The sequence below is a fragment of the Manacus candei genome, unplaced genomic scaffold (genome assembly GCF_025592945.1).
Source record: "Manacus candei isolate 608988 ecotype Guabito, Panama unplaced genomic scaffold, ASM2559294v1 h1tg000062l, whole genome shotgun sequence".
Lineage (NCBI taxonomy): Eukaryota > Metazoa > Chordata > Aves > Passeriformes > Pipridae > Manacus > Manacus candei.
In genome coordinates this window covers 3481543-3496462 of record NW_026138110.1, presented here as the reverse complement: position 1 = coordinate 3496462, position 14920 = coordinate 3481543, and the positions used below count along the sequence as shown (strand labels likewise).

Below are 14920 nucleotides of genomic sequence, written 5' to 3'. Positions count from 1 at the left end.
CCCTCCAAAATCACTCCCAAAGAGACACAGCAACCAAAGCAGAGGGACTGCACTCCCAGCTTTTCTTACCTGCAGGCACACACAGCACAGCACGTTGGACATAAAAGCCACAGGGTTAGTCCTGCCAGAGGCGTCCCACGGCGACCGAAGGGAAAGAGGCAGCCTGGGAACACGGAGTAAAAGACACCTTAATTAGGACTACCCTGAGCCATAGCCAGGTCATTCCCACAGACAGCTTCACCGTCCAGTCCCACAAAAAGCACTGACCTCCCAGGGCCTCAGTTAGGATGGCTCCTGACGCTGACACCTCCGTTTGCCCCGGGGGGTCAAGAATAACATGCCTGGGAAGAAGTCACCCCCAACAACAAAAAGGGAAAATTAGTGAAGCACGGGGTCCTCTTCTGACTAGATTGCCACCAGCATTCCAGAGCAGATGACACGACTGTTCTGTTACAGACGAGAAAAGCCTGTTCTCCCAAACAAACAGCGAGGAGATTTATGGGCACGCCTGAACATTTCCTGTGAGGAACTTTTTGTAACTAAGGAGCAGGTGCTGTCTTGAGTTGAAGGCATCAATTTGACAGACACTTAGGACAGCAAACTCTTCAGCAGAGCAATTAACTGCAGCCTATTTGAACAGCAGGGGAGAGAAAACGACAGTCGAAGGGAAGACAAGAAAAGCAGAACTGGAATCAGCAGACTTTTCTTCCATCTCTCCCGAGGAAGTCTAGTTTGTCTGTTCTAATAATTCTATGCCCTTTTCTACATGAAACTTAGAGCAAGGCTGAAAAAACAACTAGAAAACACGGAGAGAAGCTTTTTAGAATTTCACGTGATTTTCCCAAACCGATGCCAGAAAAGCAGAACTCGGTAGAATGTACTCACCTCGAGGCCTTTGGTCTTTTCTTCCCTAAGCTTCGTCACCTGATTGAAAAAGCAGAGTAGACTCGGTATTTAGGCTCCCAACAGGAAAACTTCCCCTTCATTTCCTAAAAGAAACTACATTAATCTGCACAGCTGCAGGCGCGTGTCCAGCTGTTAAAGCCTTTCAGCTTTTCGGAGGGTGAGAATGCCCTGCTAAGGAAGGCTGAAAACTGCTCGGAGCCTGCCCAGGTCCAAGAGCCCCTTGATTTTGTCTGTGTTCCAGTCCCGGGCTAAAGAAAGGGCAGAAGAAGCGCAGTTGTTCCTTGCCTCTTCCCTAAGAGGTTCGGCCAGGTGCTGGGCCAGCCCGGGCACTCCGGGGGAAGGCCGGCAGTGCCCAAGCAGCGCCGCTTTGCCAGGGGCGTCGCTTGCAAGAGCGCCGCCGAGCGCCGGGCCCTGCCTCACAGTCGCCGCCTGGCGGACACGGCCGGGAGCGGTACTGCAGCCGCGCGCCTCCCCCCCCCCCCCCCCCTCCTTGGCGAGACCCGCGGCGCCTTTGGACGCGCCCAGCTTACCCCGGGGTCGATCTCCGTCGAATCTGCCGCCGTGGGTCGCTTCCGGGGGGGGAAGGCGGCGGCGCAGCCCCGATAGCATCTCCAGGGCACGGCGGGAGCGAGCGGGGCAGAAGCGGGGGCAGGGGCGGGAGCGGGAGCGGAGCGGGGCGAGAGGGCGGCGCGACGTGCGCGCCATGCGGTCCTCGCGCGCCGCGGCCCCGAGACGGGGGCTGCCGGCGCCGGTGCCTGCCGCCGCCCACGAACCTGCCGCCCGCGCCCGGCGCCGCCGAGCGCCCCGCCCTGTCCCCGCAGCGGGAAGCAGCGCGGCGAGACGGCGCTGCGGGCGCGGGGTGGGGGTCCGGGTCGCGGCGGAAGCCTCTCGCCGCCATCTTTAGTGTGGTCGTTCCGGTCCTGGCGGCGCCATCTTTCCTGTGGGCTTGGCGAACTTCCGGGCCGGGGCCGCCATCTTTAGTGTGGTCGTTCCGGTCCTGGCGGCGCCATCTTTACTGTGGGCTTGGCGAACTTCCGGGCCGGGGCCGCCATCTTTAGTGTGGTCGTTCCGGTCCTGGTGGCGCCATCTTTGCTATGGGCTTGGCGGACTTCCGGGCCGGGGCCTTGGAGGACTTCCGGTCGCTCACTACTTCCGGTGACCGAGTTTACCCAAATTAGCGTCCCTCCTCGCTAATTTCTGCGCTTTCACCCCAAGAAATCTTCACGTTATTCCCCCCCCGCACACCCCGGGACAGACGGGAGGCCGTGAGTCCCGCCCTGCCGCCGGAACCGGCCCTTAACTCGAGCAGGGAGCGCTGCACCGGCACGAGAGCCACTGCGCATGCGTCGCCGGTCCCTCTCCTGCCTGCCCTTACTTACCACGTGATCGCCGGCGTTTTGCCAACGACTGCGCATGCGCTGTTCAAAATTTTTTCAATGCAGTTCCTGTTTTCCGTCAGCAGGTGGCAGTATTTCATCTCAAATATATGTGCAATTCTTTTTCTCTGTCACCAGGGGGCACTGTTGCTATGCGATTTTTTACTTATGGCATTTTTTTTTTGTTTTATAACCGTATTTGTTCGTGTAGTTCTTTTGGGAAATCGGATAATTGGCTTGTGATTGCTGGTGGTTTGAAAATTTACTTGTGTAATTAGGCTCTTCTCCTGGTTTTAATTCTCTAGGCTCTTCTCCTAAGAGAATTAAAATCAGGAGAAGAGCCTAAAAAAAAAATGAAAATCAGGGGAAGAGCCTAAAAAAAATGAAAATCAGGAGAAGAGTCTAAAAATATAAAAATCAGGAGGAGAGCCCAAGAGAATTAAAATCAGGAGAAGAACCTAAGAGAATTAAAATCAAGAGAAGAGCCTAAAAAAATTACAATCAGGAGAAGAGCCTAAAAAAATTAAAAACAGGAGAGGAGCCTGAAAAAATTAAAATCAGGACACGGGACTAATACAATAAAAATCAGGAGAGGAGCCTAAAAAAATTAAAATCAGGAGAGGGGACTAAAAAAATTAAAATCAGGAGAGGGGACTAAAAAAATTAAAATCAGGATAGGGGACTAAAAAAATTAAAATCAGGAGAGGAGCCTAAAAAATTAAAATGAGGAGAAGAGCCTAAAAAAATTAAAATCAGGAGAGGAGCCTGAAGGAATTACAATCAGGAGAGACCCAGAACTCACCCAAGTCTCCCCAAAAAACTACCAGAAACTGATTCAAATCTCCCCAAAAATGACCCAGAACTCACCCAAATCTCCCCAAAAAGTGACACAAAAACTGATCCAATTCACTCCAAAAATTGATCCAGAACTGACCCAAAACTGGCCCAAATCACCTCAAAAACTAACTCCAAATTGGCCCAAAACCTGACCTAAAAATGCAAAAAACCCCCCCCAAAACTGACCCAAAATGATACAAAATCAGCCCCAGATATGACCAGAAACTGACCCCAAAACCCCAAAACACTGACACCAAGACTCACCCAAATCTCCCCAAAAAAATGACCCAAAAGTCAGCCCAATCACCCCAAAAAATGACCAGAAACTGACCCAAAATTACCACAAAAATAAACCCAAAACTCACCCAAATCATCCCGAAAAATGACCAGAAACTGACCCAAATCTCCCCCAAAAATGACCAGAAACTCACTAAAAATAACCCCCAAAAATGATCAGAAACTGACACAAATCTCCCCAACAAATGACCCAAACTTTATTTCTTTTCTTAGCAACAAATCCCTTCCTTTGCTCCCCTCTGGCCCTGCCCACACGGCCCCAGTTCAGCTCTCAGTGAGTTCTTGCTTCTGGGCAGCGACTCCTCTGCCTCTTGCTGGGGCGGCAGCAGCTCCTGTGCCGGCAGGGAGAGGGACCCCGAGCCAGGAGAGGGACCCCGAGCCAGGAGAGGGACCCCGAGCCAGGAGAGGGACCCCAGAGCCCCTACAGAGACCCCAGAGCCATTATAGGGACCCCAGAGCCACGATAGAAACCCCAGAGTCCCTACAGAGACCCCAGAGCCATTATAGGGACCCCAGAGCCACGATAGAAACCCCAGAGTCCCTACAGAGACCCCAGAGCCATTATAGGGACCCCAGAGCCCTCCAGAGCCCCTATAGAGACCCCAGAGCCCCTATAGAGACCCCAGAGCCATTACAGGGACCCCAGAGCCCTCCAGAGCCCCTTGCTGGGTCACAGCCCCTCTTCTCCCGCCCAAACCCACCTTTCTGGCTGCAGCTGCTTTTCTTCTCTGGCTCCCCCTTCCTTCCCCAGGGAGCTTTGCCTTGTTCTTTGGCCAGGCTCCAGCTGCAGCTCAAGGGCAAAGCTGCAACTACAATTCCCCCTTCGGGTTTTTCACCTGAAAAACAAAGGCTTGGGCCAAACTCTGACCAGTCACTCGCTGAACACGAGACATCAAACAGGGCACACAGAATAAAATGCATCCAACTCTAAATCATGTTACAATGACTGTCCACCCCAATCCAGCACTGACATTAAAAACCTTCAAGCAATCAAAAAGACCTCCAAACATCCCTTAGATAGAGAAAAGCACACCAGGAACGAATGCAAAAAGAAAAATTCCAAACAATGCTCAATTAAATAACCATGGACTGATATAAAACATGTTTAGGGAACTTAAACCACTTCTTCCCATTATTCTCCATCAGAAATTACCCTTATTTAAGTTCTCCTTTTAACACTTCATTAAAACTGACTTATTAGGAAATGGTTTGAACCAAACTTCATAACTTGATGACTCCAGGGTTTGTGCTCCTTGACTTTGGCCTGAAGGGGTTTGGAACACAGGCTTTGTTCTGGAGAGCTTTTCCCCAATCTACAAACCCTTCTGCAAATGGGACTCCCTTCCCTCAGGGTTCGGTGGCCTCTGGTTTTCCTGAAGGCTGGGGGGGATCTGGGAGCCAAATCCCAAGGGATCCAGCCCAGCTCTGCACACACACACACACACATTTCCAGCTGGTCACAGTCTCACGGGGGCCACCACCACTCAGCACATTTGCACACAAACAGCCCTCTGAGTTCCTGGCACTGGGTCTGATGGACTAAGAAATGATCAGTCTGGTGGTTTGCCCTCAGAGGAGTAAGATCCAATGATGCATTTCTATTTTCATGACAATATAACCTGGAAAACACAAACATATTTCTGCTTCATGTGCAATTTAAAATTCAAAGACACAGAAACATTCCTAGAGTTCAAGTCCCCAGGTTTGGTTCCAAATGTCACTCGGTCCCCCTGGGACAAGAACAGTGGCACACACGGACTCAACAGCCCTGCACAAGCCCAGGAGTGGGGGGGAAATATCCTTGAGAGCACTGCTGCATTTCAAAAAGAAGTCAGTCACATCAACTCTGTAACAAATAAAAAAGAGAAGCCAAAATAAATAACTGTAGACAGGGTATTAAGTACCTTGAGAATACCAATAAGAAAAAACTAAGAATAAAGGCATCTATTTGAAGTACAAAGAGTTTGGGAGACACCATTTGTTTGCCACAAAGCCTTTATTTTGTTGGCTCTTCTATAGTTAGAACCCAAACCTTACCCTCCCACAAAAAGCAGAAAACCTCTTCAGAGAGTTAGGAGATGGAGTCAGTTTGGATTAATGGGAAGAACATCTCTGGAGACAAAATAAAGCAGAGAAAATAACCCCATCCTCAACAACAGAGCTGCCTCCCCACTGCCTGCCCCTGGACACTTGCTCTGGGGGTGACAGAGCCTGAAGTCTCCTGCCTAGTCCTGGGCAATACTTCCTGGGGACCACAGCACCACTGAGTTCCTAAAAATATCACAGGTTGGGCAGGTGCTTGGATTTTGTCTGGATTAACTCCCCTTCTTCCTTTCCAGGTGCTGCCCTACTCATTGTAATGGTGCTTGTACTCCCTGAGCCATTCCCTCCCCCATCCAACCATCCCTTGTGCCCTCTCTGACAAGGACAGTGGGTCCAGGTGTTCTGCCACGCTCCCAGGGCACAGGGGGGGACTGTGGAGCCACCCTCGAGGGGGGAAACGTGCCCTGCCTGCCCTGCCCAGGGAAAGGGAACTGCCCCAGTGCTCCCCAGCACAAGGCACCCTTGGAAATATCCACTGCAATGGGACACTCAGGGACAGCAACAAGCACTGCACGAGGCTGCTCTGGCACAGGACCAATTTTAGCCTCAGCTTTTCTCTGGACCACTTCACTTTGTTTGCCACCTCATCCTGCAGTCAGAACTTGCTGTCCTTGCAACCTTTCAGGGTGACCAAAAATGAGAGAGGCCTCTGCTCCAGCACCCACAAGGGCCTGATCCATCTGACAGGATCCATTTTTCCAGGGAATTCAAAGCTCCACCTGAGGACTAGGGTCTTTTCTCACCCATCCCTGTGCTGCAGCTTGGCCTCCATCTCACTGTGCTTTCAGTTCCCTCCATGGTTGAACACTGGCAGCCCTGGCCCTGGGCGGAGCTCGGCATCCTGATCCCATCCCTCCTGGCCCCCGGAACCGCTGACTCAGCAATGGGGGGCCCTCCATTGCCAAGGGCACGGGCCCGTCGGGGCTCACGGGGGGAGCAGGAGGGCGAAGGCTCCAGCCCTGCTGCTACAACCTTCCACCACTACAGCCAACAGAGGAGCCTCTCCAGCCCTGCCTCCCAAGGCATCCTCAACAAACCCAGCCCAGCTCCACAGGACAAACTGCTCCCTGTCTGCCCAGGCCAGTCTAATCCCAGAGGCTCCCAGGGTCATGCAAAACAACTGCCCAGGAGATCAGAGACCCCAGTCCATCTCTTCCTAGCACAGGTTTGGGTTAGTTTGGCAAACAGACCAACTGAGGAATTCCCCAATGTTTTCCCAGTTTGACCCCTGTCACACCAATCACCTTAACACTGCCAGTCCATAATTCTCCCTCTCTTGGGTTAAGGACTGAGCAAGTTGGACCTGTGTCTGAGCAGGACATGTGCAAACCAAATGCTGGGGACTGGAACACACACCTGGCACTCCTGCAGCTCTCACAGTCACATTCCAGAGAAAACAGCCAATTGCACCCTCACTGCTCATTTCTTAATCCCAATCCCACACTTCTTTGGCACTTGGAGCACCGCTTTTAGAACCCAATTACAGCCCATTAGAGAGCTCCCTGTCTAGCAGGGACAGGGACCCCTGGGATACTCTCAGCAATGCCTGAATCCATGGCAGGGACCTTGCTTTGAGCTCCCCAGGGCCGGGCACCCCGAGGATCTCCCCGAATAATCCTTTCGGTGCGCGCTGGAGTCCTCGGGGTGCCCCAACCCGGGGGGCACCAACAGCACTGTCCCTCCAGGGGGCCAATTTGGTCCTAAACTGCAGGGGGATCTTGCCTGTGTCCCAGACTGGTCCGGAGATCTGAGGCCCTTCCCGAGAAAATCTCGGTGCCGGCGTGAAGGGCCAGAGATCCCTTGGAGCCACGGGAGAGCAGGCACAGAGTCCCTCCTGGGGGGCAATTTGCCTGCCTGAAATCAGCTCTTCAAAGGAGCCTCTAAGACTCAGCTGGTGACTTTTAGAAGCCAGGCATTCCTTGCTTACAACACCCTGCCATGATCCCAGCCCCACGGGGGTCCTGGCAATCCGCTCCCAAAGGGCACACGGAGGGGTCTCCACTGCAGCTGATGGGAGGGGTCAGCATTACAGGAGGGCTCATTTTCCTTCCCTGCATTCCTGTTCCACATTCAGGACATTTCCCAACACTTATCACCATACACAACTACCCTTAGAAGGTTTCCAAGGGGCTTCACCGAGGGCCTTCCCAGGTCTGCTCTGTCTGGAGCCCTCCAAGTCCTCAGTGCCTGCCTGAGGAACCTCAACACAACTCACCTGCTTACACAGCAACTTGGTGCTGCTTGCCTGCTGCCTCACTTCCCTTCTTCCTTCTTTCTTCACCTCCCTTGCTTGGTCCCTTTCAATCCCTGGGCTCAGCTCTGTGCACTTTCCAGGCTCCATCCCACTGCAAAAAGGATTAGCCCTTGTTACATCTCAACACTCAGAGAGCATTCCCCCTTTTTTCTTAACACTGGGCCATCAGGCCAGGGTCTCATTATTTAAAGCACAGTTTGACTCCTCAGTGACAACAACAGCTACAGCCCTGAATCCTAACACAGGCTGAGACACAAACACGGATGGGAACTCTTAAGGATCCACTTTGTCCTGCTCACCAATCAAAAGGAGCTTTCTGAACTCAAGAATAACAGACCCCAGGTCCTTTTACTGCAACTTTACCTGCTATAAATGTGACCCACCAGACCTGCAAAGGGCCTTCCCACTTCACCTGCAGGGCTGGCAGTGCCACCACTGGACACGGCCCCAGTGGCTGGGCAGGAACGGAGGGGCTGGGGCGTCCAATCCATCGGCCCAGGCGGCACCAGGAGTTCCTGCAGTTCCTGAGGGGAGAGCCTCAAGCCAACAAAGGATTAGGAAGAATATTTTAAACTTCAATGTGTCTATCTCCTGGAATATGGGGACTTTGATAAGTCCTACTGGTGCAACAAGGACACACTCAAGGCTATCTATTAAAAGGATCTACCAGCACTCAAAAGCTACCACTGTCCTTCTGTCAGGGGGAACGCAGCAAACTCTCTTTGCCAGGAGCCTCCAGGAGGACTTCCAGCTTTTGGGGCTCCCTTTTAACCATTTTTCCCATAACTGGAGCTGGGACTATCACCTGCCCTACAGGGGGAACAGCCCACAAAGTTCACCATCAGGGATGCCATTAACTGAAAGTCCCTTCTCAGGGGGGTCACTGCACACCTTGGCCTTTGTTTGCCCTCCCCACCAAAGATGCTTCCAACAGTTCTGACACATCTGGCAGACCCAGAGCTCTCCTCAGGGAATGCTTCAGCTGCTTAAAGGCTGCCCTTGCACCATCTATTCAAAAAGTCGCCATAACAGTCTTACCACACATCCCGAGGGAGCAATGCAGAGTCCAGCCCGTCCCACCATTCCCAGCAAGGCAGTTCATGGGCTGTCTGGGGCTCAGGGAGGAGTCACGGGGCTTCTCTTCTTCCTGCCTGCTTGCCCCATTTTCTCCTGCAAAAGCAAAGCTTTCTTGGCTTTCCTTGCTCAAGGAGATGCAAAGGCCATCTTTTAAATCCAATACTGGAAACTCCTCCAGGTTGTCATTCAAGGTGCTTCTCTCAGGTCCTGCACTAATCAATCATCTTGTCCACTGGTTTTCTTGGCAGGTTCTTGCATTCACGTCCTACAAGCAAACCAGGAGGAGCCAATTTAGCTGTTCCTGCAACCAATCCAGTCTGGCATTCTGATTTTAAAGGATACTGGGTTGGCCTTACCCATAGAGATCCCACATCAGGGGTAACACCTACAGGTTCTGCCCTCTTCCACTCTCCTGCAGCTCCACTGGCCCACACCACAGGAACAACTGCAGCTGCCACTTCAGTCAGGGCCTTGCTGCTGACAGGAGTTATTCCCTGCACAACAAGAGCTGCTGCTTGGACACATTTAGTTTCAGCAATTACAGTGTCAAGAGCCCCAGTTTTCAATTCCATTTCTGCCTCAATTTTTCCAGCCCATCACTTCCTAGCAGAGGTTTGGGTGAGTTTGGCAAAAACACAAACTGAGGAATTCCCCAATGTTTTCCCAGTTTGACCCCTGTCACACCAATCACCTTAACACTGCCAGTCCATAATTCTCATTCTGCTGTGTTCAGGACTGAGGAAATTGTACTTGTGTCTGAGCAGGACATGTGCAAACCAAATGCTGGGGACTGGAACACACACCTGGCACTCCTGCAGCTCTCACAGTCACATTCCAGAGAAAACAGCCAATTGCACCCTCACTGCTCATTTCTTAATCCCAATCCCACACTTCTTTGGCACTTGGAGCACCACTTTTAGAACCCAATTACAGCCCATTAGAGAGCTCCCTGTCTAGCAGGGACAGGGACCCCTGGGATACTCTCAGCAATGCCTGAATCCATGGCAGGGACCTTGCTTTGAGCTCCCCAGGGCCGGGCACCCCGAGGATCTCCCCGAATAATCCTTTCGGTGCGCGCTGGAGTCCTCGGGGTGCCCCAACCCGGGGGGCACCAACAGCACTGTCCCTCCAGGGGCCAATTTGGTCCCAAAATGCAGGGGGATCTTGCCTGTGTCCCAGACTGGTCCGGAGATCTGAGGCCCTTCCCGAGAAAATCTCGGTGCCGGCGTGAAGGGCCAGAGATCCCTTGGAGCCACGGGAGAGCAGGCACAGAGTCCCTCCTGGGGGGCAATTCTGCTGCCTGAACTCAGCTCTTCAAAGGAGCCTCTAAGACTCAGCTGGTGACTTTTAGAAGCCAGGCATTCCTTGCTTACAACACCCTGCCATGATCCCAGCCCCACGGGGGTCCTGGCAATCCGCTCCCAAAGGGCACACGGAGGGGTCTCCACTGCAGCTGATGGGAGGGGTCAGCATGACAGGAGGGTTCATTTTCCTTCCCTGCATTCCTGTTGCACATTCAGGACACTCCCAACACCTGTTCCCATCTACACAAACCCTTATAAGTTCTCTGAGGGGCTCCATTGGGGGTCTCTGGTGGTCACCTGTGCCTGCAGACCCCAAAGTTCTCAGTGACCACCTTATCAACTTCAAGACAACTCACCTGGTTGTAGAGGAGCTTGGTGCTGCTTGGCTGCTGCCTCAGTTCCCTTCTTCATTCTTTCTTGACTTTGCTTGCTCAGTCCCTTTAAGTTCCTTGGCTCAGCTCCATGCACTTTCTAGGGAACATCCCACTGCAAAAACTACCAGTTCTTGGTACATCTCCTAACTCAGATATCAGGGAGTGAGGCAGAAATCAACTCATCCAGGGCACTGCCTCCAAATATTGGGACAAAAACACCATAACATTCCATGGCTCCCCTTGGCAAATCAACCCCAAACTGCTCAGACACAAACAACACCCTGCACACTACAACAATCTGGCACTGCTGGTTCAACCCGGCCAAGTCAGTTGGGAAACTACACAAGGTCAACTTCCTTCCAAGTTTCAGTTATGACACAAAAGTCAGGGAGATCACAGACTCCCCCACAGAGTTTTACTCTGAGGAGAGAAGGAAACCAAAGCCATCCCCAGGGCTGCAATAGCTCAGGCTCCCCAAAAGGCCCAGGGGCTTCAGGTTTCTGAGGGGCTTCACCGACGGCCTTCCCAGGTCTGCTCTGTCTGGAGCCCTCCAAGTCCTCAGTGCCTGCCTGAGGAACCTCAACACAACTCACCTGCTTACACAGCAACTTGGTGCTGCTTGCCTGCTGCCTCACTTCCCTTCTTCCTTCTTTCTTCACCTCCCTTGCTTGGTCCCTTTCAATCCCTGGGCTCAGCTCTGTGCACTTTCCAGGCTCCATCCCACTGCAAAAAGGATTAGCCCTTGTTACATCTCAACACTCAGAGAGCATTCCACCTTTTGCCTTGACACTGGGCCATCAGGCCAGGGTCTCATTATTTAAAGCATAGTTTGACTCCTCAGTGACAACAACAGCTACAGCCCTGAATCCTAACACAGGCTGAGACACAAACACGGATGGGAACTCTTAAGGATCCACTTTGTCCTGCTCACCAATCAAAAGGAGCTTTCTGAACTCAAGAATAACAGACCCCAGGTCCTTTTACTGCAACTTTACCTGCTATAAATGTGACCCACCAGACCTGCAAAGGGCCTTCCCACTTCACCTGCAGGGCTGGCAGTGCCACCACTGGACACGGCCCCAGTGGCTGGGCAGGAACGGAGGGGCTGGGGCGTCCAATCCATCGGCCCAGGCGGCACCAGGAGTTCCTGCAGTTCCTGAGGGGAGAGCCTCAAGCCAACAAAGGATTAGGAAGAATATTTTAAACTTCAATGTGTCTATCTCCTGGAATATGGGGACTTTGATAAGTCCTACTGGTGCAACAAGGACACACTCAAGGCTATCTATTAAAAGGATCTACCAGCACTCAAAAGCTATCACTGTCCTTCTGTCAGGGGGAACGCAGCAAACTCTCTTTGCCAGGAGCCTCCAGGAGGACTTCCAGCTTTTGGGGCTCCCTTTTAACCATTTTTCCCATAACTGGAGCTGGGACTATCACCTGCCCTACAGGGGGAACAGCCCACAAAGTTCACCATCAGGGATGCCATTAACTGAAAGTCCCTTCTCAGGGGGGTCACTGCACACCTTGGCCTTTGTTTGCCCTCCCCACCAAAGATGCTTCCAACAGTTCTGACACATCTGGCAGACCCAGAGCTCTCCTCAGGGAATGCTTCAGCTGCTTAAAGGCTGCCCTTGCACCATCTATTCAAAAAGTCGCCATAACAGTCTTACCACACATCCCGAGGGAGCAATGCAGAGTCCAGCCCGTCCCACCATTCCCAGCAAGGCAGTTCATGGGCTGTCTGGGGCTCAGGGAGGAGTCACGGGGCTTCTCTTCTTCCTGCCTGCTTGCCCCATTTTCTCCTGCAAAAGCAAAGCTTTCTTGGCTTTCCTTGCTCAAGGAGATGCAAAGGCCATCTTTTAAATCCAATACTGGAAACTCCTCCAGGTTGTCATTCAAGGTGCTTCTCTCAGGTCCTGCACTAATCAATCATCTTGTCCACTGGTTTTCTTGGCAGGTTCTTGCATTCACGTCCTACAAGCAAACCAGGAGGAGCCAATTTAGCTGTTCCTGCAACCAATCCAGTCTGGCATTCTGATTTTAAAGGATACTGGGTTGGCCTTACCCATAGAGATCCCACATCAGGGGTAATACCTACAGGTTCTGCCCTCTTCCACTCTCCTGCAGCTCCACTGGCCCACACCACAGGAACAACTGCAGCTGCCACTTCAGTCAGGGCCTTGCTGCTGACAGGAGTTATTCCCTGCACAACAAGAGCTGCTGCTTGGACACATTTAGTTTCAGCAATTACAGTGTCAAGAGCCCCAGTTTTCAATTCCATTTCTGCCTCAACTTTTCCAGCCCATCACTTCCTAGCAGAGGTTTGGGTGAGTTTGGCAAAAACACAAACTGAGGAATTCCCCAATGTTTTCCCAGTTTGACCCCTGTCACACCAATCACCTTAACACTGCCAGTCCATAATTCTCATTCTGCTGTGTTCAGGACTGAGGAAATTGTACTTGTGTCTGAGCAGGACATGTGCAAACCAAATGCTGGGGACTGGAACACACACCTGGCACTCCTGCAGCTCTCACAGTCACATTCCAGAGAAAACAGCCAATTGCACCCTCACTGCTCATTTCTTAATCCCAATCCCACACTTCTTTGGCACTTGGAGCACCACTTTTAGAACCCAATTACAGCCCATTAGAGAGCTCCCTGTCTAGCAGGGACAGGGACCCCTGGGATACTCTCAGCAATGCCTGAATCCATGGCAGGGACCTTGCTTTGAGCTCCCCAGGGCCGGGCACCCCGAGGATCTCCCCGAATAATCCTTTCGGTGCGCGCTGGAGTCCTCGGGGTGCCCCAACCCGGGGGGCACCAACAGCACTGTCCCTCCAGGGGGCCAATTTGGTCCCAAAATGCAGGGGGATCTTGCCTGTGTCCCAGACTGGTCCGGGGATCTGAGGCCCTTCCCGAGAAAATCTCGGTGCCGGCGTGAAGGGCCAGAGATCCCTTGGAGCCACGGGAGAGCAGGCACAGAGTCCCTCCTGGGGGGCAATTTGCCTGCCTGAAAACAGCTCTTCAAAGGAGCCTCTAAGACTCAGCTGGTGACTTTTAGAAGCCAGGCATTCCTATACACTGTGAGATATTTTAAGGCTTATCTGACTGAAAAGCATAAAGCTTTTATCATGGACACCTGACCTCCCACAGACAGCTCCTTTCCCCTTTCAGTACAAAATTATTTTCATGGAATCACTCAATAGGAAGTGCCCAGGAACCCCAGACTGTTCTTTCCAGAACAGAAAATAAACAGAAGAACGGAGTTTTGCACAAGTGTAACATACTCCAGAACAGACCTGACTTTAGTTTTACCCTTTGTGTTCAAATATTCCATAGAAAAGCTCCAGCAGGAGAGCTGGTACATTCCCAAGAGTATCCTGGAAGTCCCTTTCACGAGGGCTGGAGGAAAATCGCAGTTGTATGAGTCCCTTGTGCCTGCAGATGCCTGGGGATCCTCTCCATCCACCTCGTGCTCTCCCAACAGCAGAAAGGGCGCTGAGACAGGAGGAAGGAAACCTTTAGCATAAAGCTGGGGAGGAATATAAAGCTTCCTTTCCTGGGGAGCTTTGCGAAGTCTGCAACGAGAAAGGGAAAATTTGCATCTCCTTTGGTACACGTGTCAACAGAGACTGAGACTTTTTGCCTTTTTCAGACAACCGTGCCCCTTTTGGCTCCCTGGCAGCTCCAATGGCACCAGAACCCCCCTTCCTGCACACCCACGGCTGTCACACACAGGCACCCACACACCTTTGCTCCAGCCCACACGTGGCCAACATCTCCCCACCCTAGACATCCCAAGGTCAGTAGTTTTGCTAGAGAGCACAGCAACCCCCCTGTCCTCGCAAACTGCCTCCCTGCAAAAAAGGAATCGTTTTCCTGGACATTTCTCCCACAGTCAAGGTCTTTTCAAACTGCTGTCGTGCCACCAAACCTGCTCAGGGTCCCTCCCGGCTTCTGCCTGTCCTTGCATTTAAAGGCATAGGCACATTCTATCTTCCAACAGCAAACCCAGCTCCTCACGGGCAGTAGAAGCCCTGCTCTTACCTGGACAGACTGCCGGGCTCGGCACAGCTGTGGCTCATGGAGCAGCTTCCCAAGGCCGTTCTCTCTCCCAGCAGGAAGCACAACTCGCCTCCACACCAGGGGAAACCACGAGCGAGGCTGCAAATGGACACAGAACGAGCAAAAAGCATTAACGCAGCACCAAAAAACCAAGTTAAAGCAGTCTTTGCCTCATAACCCTGCACGGGGAAAGGGTTTGGGATCCCAAAGCAAACCCTCAGACACCCAGAGAGCACAGGACCCACAGCCATGCCACGGCTCTCCCCGGGGGCACTCGGCAGGTAAGGGGCTTACCCGGGCCCCGCCGCCCAGCACAAGGCGCCCCTA

At 52.5% G+C, this 14920-nt stretch overlaps 1 long non-coding RNA gene across 1 annotated transcript; it reads right to left on the bottom strand.

Annotated features, from left to right (window-relative positions):
• Positions 1–4327: 4327 nt before the first annotated feature.
• On the bottom strand, positions 4328–14018 carry LOC127478816 (uncharacterized). The gene is made up of 2 exons (XR_007907365.1): positions 13828–14018; positions 4328–5262 (listed from the first exon to the last, which is right to left on the bottom strand). It is a non-coding gene; the product is annotated as an uncharacterized LOC127478816 (long non-coding RNA).
• Positions 14019–14920: the final 902 nt, after the last annotated feature.